The 13,265-nt window shown below is 39.4% G+C and overlaps 1 protein-coding gene across 1 annotated transcript in view; it reads right to left on the reverse strand.

Annotated features, from left to right (window-relative positions):
* The window catches only part of sh3bp2 (SH3-domain binding protein 2), a 29,836-nt gene extending 20,555 nt beyond the window's left edge, over nucleotides 1-9,281 (reverse strand). The window contains exons 1-2 of the mRNA XM_031745705.2: nucleotides 9,222-9,281; nucleotides 8,981-9,130 (exon numbers count right to left, since the gene is read on the reverse strand). The gene's annotated coding sequence lies outside the window, so the exon portion shown is untranslated. The remainder of the gene's footprint in view (nucleotides 1-8,980; nucleotides 9,131-9,221) is intronic.
* Nucleotides 9,282-13,265: the final 3,984 nt, after the last annotated feature.

Consider the following 13,265-nt stretch of genomic DNA (forward strand, 5'->3'; position numbering starts at 1 on the left):
AGTGAGTTCATATTACAAAAAGAACTAAACTATTTAAGTCATTCCTCTAAAAATGACTAGTCCTGTATCAGTTTCTCTTTAAACATTTTTCCTTTACATCTTGTATCACTTGCACATTTCCTAGTGTTGTTTTAGCATTTGTGTTTCCACTCTCTCAACTTTTCCTGTCTCTTCTGTCCCCTTTTCTGTCATTGCTTCAATCATTTACAAGTATATTAGGCTGGGCTCAGTCAAGGGCTCACACAGTTATTCTGTAATGTATCTGAATACAAGAATGTGAGAAGATAAAACCCACTAGAGTGTTTCATATCACTTGGGTGAGGTTTGTTGGGTGTTGATTCAGGACCAAACATGAGCCTGTATACTCTGAAGCATGTTAGTGTATTTGTTACCCACTGCAATTCACACTGGCACAGGAGATTCGCATTATTGATGTGCAGCAGACAAATCTGGAGCAACTGTGTGTGACGCTATCATGTCAGTATGGGTCAAACTTTCTGAGGAACGCTTCCAGCAAAGGGAACTCCAACCCTGTACTACTTTGGTATACCTAATAAAGTGTCCTGCAAGTGAATGTATCAGGTTGCACTTTGTGATTAGGTTAGGATGCTCCTTACATGTAGTATCATGGCCGTATCTGCCCGACACACCAGCTGCATCAGCTGCAAACGAACCGGTAGCAAGCAGCTTGTTAGCCAGATGTCAAAGAGAGAAGCCCCAGAGCAAGATTGCAAATCAACGAGTTAAAGAAAAAGAAGGTCACACTATTTTTGGGAATTTTGATGTTGTTTTTTGTGATGATGCTATAAAATATTATTTTAATCTACTGCTTTACTAGACACCCAATTAACTTTGCTATCAAAGCTTTCATACACACTAAAAAGAGGAAGCAAAAAATCATGCCAATCCTTGTGTAATGTCTCTACTATTGTCAAGTTCCCATCATCAAAAGGGGCGGCTAAGGCTAAGGGGTCATTATGGTCTGAAGTCTCATCAGCTGATTAACTGTTTATCCACACAGATGATGAGGCCATCTGCTGACAGAAAATTTAAAAAAACCCACACTCCTTTTCTCACAAGTTGTTGCCTCACAGTTGGTAAAAGACTAAATCATGAATTTGTATGTTTTTATATTTTATATAAATATGCTTCAGAACTTTCTTTTTCACTGTAAGTCTAATCCAGAGACAGTTGTCAGTACATCCGGGGGTATAAATAAGCAAGGAATTGTTTATGTATAACCAGATCATCTAAAGTGTGAACATATTTGGTACAAAACGGCGGTCATGTTGCTGCTGAAGTATAACAAAGTGTGCTGGCTGGCAGCTTTGAGGTGTGATGTCTGCACCACTTCTTTGAACGTAACGTTAGAAAAGTCCTTCTGTGAAATGGACACTTGACGTGCTACTAAATGCTGAAAGTGCTATTTCGGGTGTAAAACCTTGTATTTCCTTGTATTTGTGTAATTTGCATAGCTCTCCTCCTCAGTGAACACAGTGGACAAATTGCAGTGACAGTGGTGTTGCTTTATAGTGAAAAACAAAACATTAAACATGAAACGAAAGGATGAATTACACTGAATACGAAAGTATGTGCACCAAACCTCTTAATCTTTGAATTCAGGTGTTTTCAGTCTCATTGCCACAGCAATCCAGCATCTAGCCATTCAGTAGGCCTATACAAACATTAGTGAAAGGCCATGTAAAATTACAGAGCGGGGCCTCTGAGGTGTGTAAATGTCACCAACGCTCTGCTGACCCAGTAACTGCTTTGAAGTTTAAGCCTCCTCGAGATTTAAATCAGCACAAAAACTGTGCGCTGGGACGTTTATGGTCTGGGTTTCAATGGCTGAGCACTCTTGTATCATGTGATATTAACATCTCCATGTCAATATCACAAATAACATCTGAATTTTTTTGTTATTGTTCCGCATTTTTCCTTCTGGCAATGTATCTCAAGCAGTGAAAATCGAATATCTGCTTGTTATGCCATATTTGTCTAGAGAAAAAATACACACTGTATATCAATAAAGATTTTCAACTTGAAGAGGATCAGCAAGAGCTGATGTATGATGTAAGTGTTCCTTATTTTGTTCCTTCCTCATTTGTCAATAAAGCCTCAGCTAATTTAGTTTCAAGCTCTGGTTAAGTGCAGCTGCTATTTTCAGATCTCTTCCTAAAGGTTCTTTTTAGGCCACTTATGCTGACCATGCTGTGATTTTGCCGCAGACCACAATTCATGTTTTATGCTGACCCAAATTTTATACATTAAGGGAGCAGATTTCGGGAGTTTTCGGTTAAAGAGGCCACAGTTAGAAGGCAGCATGCCAGGGGAATTTTTATCCTAAAAGGGGAAACACTGTGAATCTATTGCATTGGACAAGGCTGCCAACATGGACTACTGATGTAGTGCCCCAAAGCACTACATCAGCATCAGCGTGCTCAAAACGCCAGAGGTTTTTGCTCACCGCCTCATCACCAGTTTATCCACTTCATTTAAATGCAAATGAAATCAAAATACCTGCATTTTGAGACACCGGAAATGAAATCGCCTGAGCGCAATGAGCACAAAGACTAATGCGAGATCCAGTGATATTAGCCACAGAGGTCCAGAAGTGCATGAGAAGATGATCTTGAACGTGAGATCAGCCAAATTTAAACCCAGTGTAGCCCATTCCCACAAAGTAACAACAAACACTTTTGTTATTATTAGACAAAGACCTTAGTTTTCAAAAATCCTGTTGTGCACTTTTGGGAGGGAAAAAATGATCCAGAGATTTGTTTTTTTTCTTCAAAATGTAATCGCTGAATCACAGAAATGTAATTTCTTAGAAAACAGGGTTTATTTATAATGACACTGATTATAAATAAACCCTGTTTTGGTAAATGCTGGTGAGGCAGATGACTGAGTCTTGTTGCACAACATTCCTCATAAGAGCCCTGCTGAAGCTGGCGAGCGCTGACCTGCCAGTTCTTTCCCTTTTCCAGGAACTTAGCTGAGCATTCAATTAAATTAAATTAGCAATAAGCAATTTATGACCAGTGCCTTTAAAAGCCCTATGCACACCTTTATAGGAAGATACTGGTTAATTAGAATATGAGCAATAAATAAAAATGAAGATTGAAAAAGTGACAGGATTTTTTTGCTGCATTAGTTTCAGACCTTCACTGATGCACTGAGCATGCAGGTTAACCACACAACCTGCAGCAGCACGTAACAGCTGACCAAACTCACTGTACAGTATGAGCCAAACAGAATGACTTGCAAGGCTGTAGCGGTACTGTTGCTCACTGTGAAAGGCATGTGGTGACATTTAATATTCATGCAAGTGGGGACTGCTGGTCCCTGTTGCACTGAGTCTGAAACCATGAGGGCTTTGCTTGACAGCAAAAAACACAACTAAAATGGGTCAAAGCAAAACTCACAAAGCAAAACAACCAATGAAAGTTGAGGATGGCTGCTGCCTTTACTGTAGCTGAGTCAAATAATGACTAATGTCCTATACTTGATACCAGTGTCAAGCACTCGTGATGTCACCGGTGTTTCAGAAAGGTGATTAGAACCAGTTCTTGTCCTGCTGGCGCTGCACGACACTTCTCAGCCAAAAACAACCAAAAAGGAATCCTCTGCTAACCTAGTTAGCCAGTTAGCTATTACTAACCTTATTCCTAACCTTATTCTGCCTTATCTAATATATATGGAAAGGATATGCAAGCCCATTTACTGCACTGTGTAAATTTAACTGTAAAGGGAAGGCTAAATGAAATGATATCTGTTATATTCTTAAATAATATGTTAACTGTCAAGTGACCTAGTGGTTTCACAATTGGACAAGTGTGGCCACACTATCAATTTTTTTTAATGTCTCTATTAGTGCTTACTAAAGCTGTATGTTTCCTCATCTATGACAGATATTCCAAAATGTTCTATGGTTTACAAATATGGTTTTCAGGAGGAGTTGACTGAACTAATTTCTGTAACTTGAGCTATTTCCATTATCATTTTGGGGCCTTAAGTGTGACTCAGGTACTCTAGAGCTGTAAGTCATGGGTCACTGTGCTACATTTCAATACACTGAATAATAATTGTAAAATTACAATAAAATCAAATTCTCTAATGTTTAAAATATTAGCCACACTAATTTGCCAACCCCTATAGAAAAACTATAAAATTTTTTTAAGAGAAATAGACTGAACTATGTCATGTTAAAAAAATCAGTGGAAAATGGATGTAGTGTTACATTGTAGATAATGATGGACATGAATGAAAAACATCTTCTGACTGTAAAAGTAAAGCACTGTCGCTTGACTTTGACTATAGAGACAACAGCGGTGGTTAAACTATGTGTACCATAGTGCATTGCCCTTTATCACAGAGATCACACATTTACAAAGCTGTGCTGCTAAAGCTCAAACTCCCTCTCATTCATATCTTGTAACTACAGTTTACAACCCAGTAGCTCCAGTTAATCACAGAAGGAGAAGCTAAAGGTGACAGACTGACTGACTTTGTCTGCAAAACCTATGATGAAATATGTATGTTCAGTGCCAGGATACCAGTGCAGCTGAAACAGCCCTGAAGAGCGCAAAGATGGACACAAATCTGATCCTTTTTGAAGGTTATGCAGCAGATCAACTGTATCAATACACAAATGAATCAACACAAACGTTCTTGTTAGAAAGAATCTTAAGAAAATATGCAATTATTTTAAATCACATATGGCTAGACTGTGGTTTTACATGACTCCACATAAAGCAGGACTTCAAACACTGTCATTCAAAGAGTAAAGGCATTTTATAACGTTTTCTAACCCAGACTAGTCCATAAAAAACCAGAAAAGACTTAAAAACTGAATCACGTTTTGCTTTAACCCCACTGTGGAACTACCACCCACACAGTTAGCATGGCTTCAAACAGACATAGGAGTAAACTGACTTAATATTAACCGAAGAGTAAATGATGGATCAAACATGCAGCTCTCAGTAGGTCTGGGAAATATGAGTCATTGCAGAAACGCTTATGAGGATGTTTTCTGTTCTGTAGGGGAAATGGGTACAGAATATTAATAATATGATTCTGAGCTAAAGCACTTCTGTCTTACTGTAGTTTGTGTAAGCAGATGCTGCACATTAGCATGTAGAACTTTTATTTTTGGTACAGGCTGCATAAAGGTTGCACAAAGTTAAATCAAGAGCCTGTGTTAAAGTACTTTACATGGCTACGTGCATGTTCCTGTATTTTAAGTTAGAATAAGTAAAACTCCTCCAACATTTATATTTATTATCGGTTTGAACAGGTTTTGGTGGAACGCATGCAAACAGTCTGTTCGGACAGAAGAAGATGGATTGCTTTTACCGAGTGCATGCATGGCAACATGTTAAAATACTCTACTGGAGGCTGAAGGTAGCTGCTAGGTTAGTGACTTCTAAGGCTAAATGCCGATACGTAATCATGAGCTATATGACAATACAATGTAGTATGTTAGCACCAAAAAAGGAAGTGTTTAGGCGCTGTATTGAAAGGTATGTTACTCAAGAATTAGCATTGTTCAGCGTCACAAGACTTCGATTATTATAGAACGTGTATCTATATGCCTCTGTGGAACTATGAAACTAATCGAGCCTCTATGTTGCTTGTGTTAATAAGAAATTATGTCTTTAGCAATGCTACAGAAAGACATGTCTTTATCATAGCACCTATAAATGAAAAATATAAAGCAGTTGTTGAGCTAACTATTTTTCCTTTCATACAGTTGGTATGAATACATTAAAACTTCTTTATACTACAAGTATTTCTGGACTTTTGATCTCTAAAGACTATAAGAATCATGGCCCTTGGGCGCTATTAGAACGGCGAAGTCTGAGGCACAAATCTTAAAATACTTTGTTCGTTACTTACTTAAAATACTTTGTTGTTACGAATTAGATTTTTCCAAAATGTAATTCGTAATTTTTCCAAATTGAATGTAAATTCTGCTTTGGCAATTTTGGACCATCAGCTGTTATCAAAGAACCAGATACTTTGTAACTGATCTAAGCTCCAAAAGTGACCTTGCTTATGGGACAAATGGAGACCTCCCACCTCCACAATTATGACCTAAAGTCATATGACACCAACCTTGAAACAAAAACTTCAGTCATTACTCAGTTAATTGTTAATTTTGCCAACGGAAAATTGTACAACAATTCGCCTCTGTCAGTGCGCCCCAGGTTGGCTGTGGCTACAACGTAGCTTGCCATCACCAGTGTGTGAATGTGTGTGTGAATGTGTGTGTGAATGGGTGAATGACTGGATATGTAAAGCGCTTTGGGGTCCTTAGGGACTAGAAAAGCGCTATATAAGTACAGGCCATTTACCATTTTAAAAGACATACCAAGGTAGAAATTCTGTGCAAGATGTGAAGCCTGACACTTTGCTGCATGCTTTTATGTGTATAGAAACTCACCACCTTCACAATTTTGACCTATAGACTAAATTTAAGTATAGCGAGAATACATGCATGCATTTACCTTGAATTTCTGGTGTTGCACTGATGTTTATTTATGTAGCTCTATTTAGAGATACATAGAACCAAAAAGACCAAACAGCAGGTAGCCTTTTGGTGATGAGCCTATGCACATGTAAAACACTGACTCATTGAAAAGTTATCTTGAAAAGAAAAGGGAACAACAGTAGATTTTAACATTTAGAGGAAGAAATACAAAATTAAAAAAAACTCCCCCATCAAAGATAGGCAAAACAACAAATGTGATCTTGACATTGAATGGAAGTTGGGTGAAGCCCTATTAGGTTATCACTGAGTGTAAAGCCCATTTTCCATTAGTACCTATTCGGATCGGCTCACCACAGTTTTCAGGGTTTTTCTGTTAGTTCATAGTACCTGGTACCAAGTTCTCTTTTAGTGCCTGCTCTGCCAGAATCGTGGCAGACTGCATGCCACGACTAGCTGGTTGGTGGCATCACTTGATGAGTTATCAGTGCGTCTCCTTCATGAAAATCAAAATCACCATCTTTGAAACGCGGCAATGAGGGAAATGGCAACAAAAAAACAATGCAGTGATCCCTGAGTTTGACAATATGCCACAGACCAAGAAGCAGGTATAATCGTTATCTCGACATCCATCTTTGTTGTGCCGTTCATGTTGCATACTAATTATGTCATGAGACGCTAGGCCTCATTGTTGTAATGACCTCACGCACATTAGGTGGCCCTCGATTGTAATAGAAAACAAGTCGAGGGGAGTTGTACCGCCTCGAGTCGTGTTGAGCCGATCCGAGTAGGTACTAATCGAAAAAGGACTTAAGTTTAATGAATTTCTGACAAATGTTTTGGGAGGAAACACTGGTCACATCTTGCAAACTTGTGGATGGACAGACAACAGACACGTCACCAGGAATTGAGCTCTTAATGTCTATGGCCGGATGTGCTAAAAATGGAACCATGAGAAGCACAAACAGTAGGCTATGCCAAAGGACAAACCATAGCCCAAACATGAACACAGGTAACCCATAAAAACCAGCTGTTTCATATCGTTTTGATACTGGCACCTAGCAACAGCAGACAACAACAAAGCTCTTAATAGCATAGATAGACAGTATACAAGATTAACGTAGTTTCCAAATGAAGCCAGTGTGAAAGTGCCATTCTTTTTAATCAGCAGCAGAGGGCTATACATGTGTTTGCAAAAAGACTTTGTCCCTATAGAAGTCAATGCAAAATCGGCCCTTGAGTTTGACCTTTTGAAAGTACTTTCCGTTTTTAGTCTCAGTTGTAGTAGTTAACACATTTGCCTAACACACCAAAGATCCACAGTTTAACGCTGGACAAAAATGAGGGTTGCATCAAAGAAAATATGGTGACCCCTTAGAAAATACAGCAGGGGAGATGAAATTATCTACCTACATAACAAGTAAAATATTCTGATTATTTTTTAAATTATAACTTTTGCAAAGGAATGAATATTCAGAGTATGCTAACTGTCTAATGACTAATGATTGACAAACTGTTTGCCAATGAGCTTTCAATTTCAACTTCCGATTCGCTCCTCACTTCTCATATCTGTTTTGAAAACACCAAGACAACCACAATAGAAGCGCTAAAAACCTGAACTTCAGAAACTAATGGGTCATGTCCATCTTTTATCCTGTGTGTGGTACTTCCTTTGGACTATCAACACACTATGACATCAGGACCTTAAGGTGGGGTGGCACTTATGTGGCACTTGTTACACATTTTAAAAGTAGTATTTAAATTAAAACTATCATCTCTTCCAACCCTCTAACCACATAGTTTTGGTGCATAGCCCGAACAGGTGAAACTGAAAGGAAACAGTGGCTGAATGCAAACCTAAAAGCAGTACCAAGCGAGGCCTAAATTCCTGTGACCTTGTCAAAGTCAGACCTAGTTGTTCCACTGCTGTAGGCTATCAGTGATGAATTCCTGCTTATGAAGCGGTGTCAGGTGTTTGGAAGGATTGACTAATATGATTTTTTCTGCCGGTGGTCAAATATTGTGGTTAAAAAATATCTCCGCTCTCTTTGCAAGTGTACAGTACCAGGATTGTCTGGGTTGTATGGAGGCTATCAGCACTGAGACCAACCTTGAAACAAAAATTTCAGTCATCAGTCAGTAAATTGTTAATTTGAGCAACAGAATATTGTCCAACAATTTAAAAGACATGCCAAGGTAGAAATTCTCTGCAAGGCTCATGTGAAGCCTCACAGTTCACTGCATGCTTTATGTGTATAGATCTTTTCTCTCTGGTTCTGTGAGTGAATCCATCAAAACCTAGTACAACACATATAAGAACTCACAAACTAGTGAAAGCTATCTGAGCACTTGCATGTGGGGCGCCATCTCTTTCTGTTTAAAGACATCTGATAGCAATGCAGCTGTCCCTTAGCATATACCTTGAATAGCCAAAACATACAATACTGCACACATTTTGGACAAACTGTTAAAATATTTCATGAAACGTACCCATGGATTGCCGCGTCAGCTGTGTAGCTCCTTCGTCTGTGTCCGTGTCATCAATGTGGTTTGAGCCTTGCAGAGCTCCACTTCAGCCCAGTTCACTTCCTGGCCTGCCTTTTTTTAAAGTTGCTGTACAAAGTGTCATAACACCCTCCCCTAAACCACAAGATGCAGCGCTCATTCAACACAGACAAGCAGACATACAAAAGCCAGCATTAAAAAAACCAACCAAAACCAGTATACTTACCAGCAGAAACTACTGAACCCTGCTCCTTTCCACGATTATGGTGTGACCATGATTAACTCTCCTTTGGACTGTAAAGGTTTGAGTTGTTTGAATCTTTACAAAATCTAACAAAGTCCCTACACCAGTGTAGACATAGTCATGTATCAAGTTTCATCGGTTTTTTGACTGCTGCATGAACTACACAACTAACTTCCCCTTTACAGCGCAGATGGACCACTCCTTCCTCTGGTCACTAATTATGTCACAAACAAACACTAACCTGCGGCCTGCTGCTGCACATATAGCTCTCAGTGTGCTAACTATAAAATAAATTTGGAGTTTTCAAAAGCCTAAAATCCACAGATCCAAATCCATATCATATATCATATCTTAGGATCATGTTAGGATCATTTTGAAGCTGTGTAGTTATTCTTACTGGGGTATTATAAATCTGCTACACAGCCTCTGGACACCATGTAAAAAAGATGATTCATAGCCCAATGTGACATCATTCAGTAGTGTGTGGCCTTTTGAAGTCAACTGATCGTTATGCCGTGCTATTTTGGTTTCTCCCCACCAAAAGTGACTATATTTGGACAGCAGATTGGAGAGGAAACTCTAGCTAGCTTAATTAGCATGTATAGGATCTATAGACTGTATATGTCCAGCACATAGATAAAGAAAACTACTAATTAGTGCTAAGCAACATATAAACAAATAAAATATCCCACTTTCAGTCACCACACATGAATCACAGACCCTTTGGACAGGTTGTTAGTATAAGCTATCATGACCAGCTAAAGGGGCACTGACGAGAAAGAAGACATGTTTTCCTTCTGACGTACACCTGCTACTTTTGTCCACTGCTGTCCTTGCTCTGCTCTGAACAGCTGATTTGGAGAAGAGGCTACAGACACACTGCAGGAGGACACTCCCAAGTAAAATCTAAAATCAAAAAGAAAAGAGTAAAAGATGAAAAACTGCCAGAAATAATACCAGAAACAACAACAACAAACCAGTGCTTGAACACAATCATGAAAAAAGCTCTTTTGGCTTCTTCTTTTGACCTCAGTGGGTTGTTGGTTCCATCTATGGGTAGCACAGCGGCTAAATTCCTCTTCACCCTGTTTAGTTTCAGGTCTGTGCACTACTAGGAGGTCCTACTTCTCTGACATCATCACCAAAAACAGTCATAACGCTCGGGTCTTATTTTCTACAGTTGACAGGCTAACAAACCCTCCTGTGTCAGTGGCAGCTGAACTTCATTCGACCATGGCCTGCAATGACTTTGCCAAATTCTTCACAGAAAAAATCCAAAAGATTAGACAAGCAATTAATACATCAACAGCAGATCCAGGAAATGTACTGTGTCCACCGAAAAACTGTTTAAACACCATCAAACAGTTTCACCCTATTAACAGCAAAGACCTGGAGGACATCTTAGGTCAACTGAACTCCTCCTCTTGCTGTTTAGATGTCCTGCCAACAAGTTTTTTCAAAAAGGTCACAAAGACTTTGGAGTCAGACCTGTTACAGATCGTCAACTTTTCTTTAATATCAGGTGTGTTTCCAGAATCACTAAAAACTGCTGTAATTAAACCTATACTGAAAAAGGACAATCTTGACAAGACACAAATGAATAACTACAGGCCGATCTCAAATCTCCCATTTTTAAGTAAGATTATTGAAAAAGCAGTTTCTCAACAGCTCAATTACTTCTTAAAACAGAATAACTGCTACAGGGAGTGCAGAATTATTAGGCAAATGAGTATTTTGTCCACATCATCCTCTTCATGCATGTTGTCTTACTCCAAGCTGTATAGGCTCGAAAGCCCACTACTAATTAAGCATATTAGGTGATGTGCATCTCTGTAATGAGAAGGGGTGTGGTCTAATGACATCAACACCCTATATCAGGTATGCATAATTATTAGGCAACTTCCTTTCCTTTGGCAAAATGGGTCAAAAGAAGGACTTGACAGGCTCAGAAAAGTCAAAAATAGTGAGATATCTTGCAGAGGGATGAAGCAGTCTTAAAATTGGAAAGCTTCTGAAGCGTGATCATCGAACAATCAAGCGTTTCATTCAAAATAGTCAACAGGGTCGCAAGAAGCGTGTGGAAAAACCAAGGCGCAAAATAACTGCCCATGAACTGAGAAAAGTCAAGCGTGCAGCTGCCAAGATGCCACTTGCCACCAGTTTGGCCATATTTCAGAGCTGCAACATCACTGGAGTGCCCAAAAGCACAAGGTGTGCAATACTCAGAGACATGGCCAAGGTAAGAAAGGCTGAAAGACGACCACCACTGAACAAGACACACAGGCTGAAACGTCAAGACTGGGCCAAGAAATATCTCAAGACTGATTTTTCTAAGGTTTTATGGACTGATGAAATGAGAGTGAGTCTTGATGGGCCAGATGGATGGGCCCGTGGCTGGATTGGTAAAGGGCAGAGAGCTCCAGTCCGACTCAGACGCCAGCAAGGTGGAGGTGGAGTACTGGTTTGGGCTGGTATCATCAAAGATGAGCTTGTGGGGCCTTTTCGGGTTGAGGATGGAGTCAAGCTCAACTCCCAGTCCTACTGCCAGTTTCTGGAAGACACCTTCTTCAAGCAGTGGTACAGGAAGAAGTCTGCATCCTTCAAGAAAAACATGATTTTCATGCAGGACAATGCTCCATCACACGCGCGTCCAAGTACTCCACAGCATGGCTGGCAAGAAAGGGTATAAAGAAGAAAAACTAATGACATGGCCTCCTTGTTCACCTGATCTGAACCCCGTTGAGAACCTGTGGTCCATCATCAAATGTGAGATTTACAAGGAGGGAAAACAGTACACCTCTCTGAACAGTGTCTGGGAGGCTGTGGTTGCTGCTGCACGCAATGTTGATGGTGAACAGATCAAAACACTGACAGAATCCATGGATGGCAGGCTTTTGAGTGTCCTTGCAAAGAAAGGTGGCTATATTGGTCGCTGATTTGTTTTTGTTTTGTTTTTGAATGTCAGAAATGTATATTTGTGAATGTGGAGATGTTATATTGGTTTCACTGGTAAAATAAATAATTGAAATGGGTATATATTTGTTTTTGTTACGTTGCCTAATAATTATGCACAGTAATAGTCACCTGCACACACAGATATCCCCTAAAATAGCTAAAACTAAAAACAAACTAAAAACTACTTCCAAAAACATTCAGCTTTGATATTAATGAGTTTTTTGGGTTCATTGAGAACATGGTTGTTGTTCAATAATAAAATTATTCCTCAAAAATACAACTTGCCTAATAATTCTGCACCCCCTGTATGATGCCTTCCAGTCAGGTTTTAGACAGACCACAGCACTGAAACCGCTCTGACCAAAGTGTTTAATGACATATGTCTGAATACAGACAGTGGAAAAATGTCAGTCTTAGTTTTACTGGATCTCAGTGCAGCATTTGATACAGTTGACCACAACATATTACTCAAATGACTGGAGAACTGGGCAGGTCTTTCAGGAACTGTACTAAACTGGTTCAAAACATACTTAGAAAACAAGAAATACTTTGTATCAATAGGTAACTTCACATCTGAGCAGACAAGTATCACATGTGGAGTTCCCCAAGGTTCCATCTTGGGACCCCTTCTGTTTAACATTTACATGCTCCCACTGGCACAGATTATAAAGAACAACAAAATAAACTATCATAGCTACGCAGATGACACACAAATATATATCACAATGTCACCAGGAGACCGAGGCCCTGTACAGGCTCTTGGTAAATGCATTGAGGAGATTAATGACTGGTTGTGCCACAATTTTCTCCAGCTAAACAAAAATAAAACTGAGGTAATAGTCTTTGGTGCAAAAGAAAAACGATTACAGGTCACCAGAGAACTTCAATCTATACACCTAAAACCACAAACCAGGCGAGAAATTTGGGTGTAGTGATGGATGCAGACCTAAACTTAGAAAAACACATTAAGACAATAACAAAATCAGCTTACTATCACCTCAAGAATATTTCAAGGATAAAAGATCTGATGTCTCAACAGGACCTGGAAAAACTAGTCCATGCATTCATCTT

This window comes from Oreochromis aureus, linkage group 7 (assembly GCF_013358895.1).
Source record: "Oreochromis aureus strain Israel breed Guangdong linkage group 7, ZZ_aureus, whole genome shotgun sequence".
Classification (NCBI taxonomy): domain Eukaryota; kingdom Metazoa; phylum Chordata; class Actinopteri; order Cichliformes; family Cichlidae; genus Oreochromis; species Oreochromis aureus.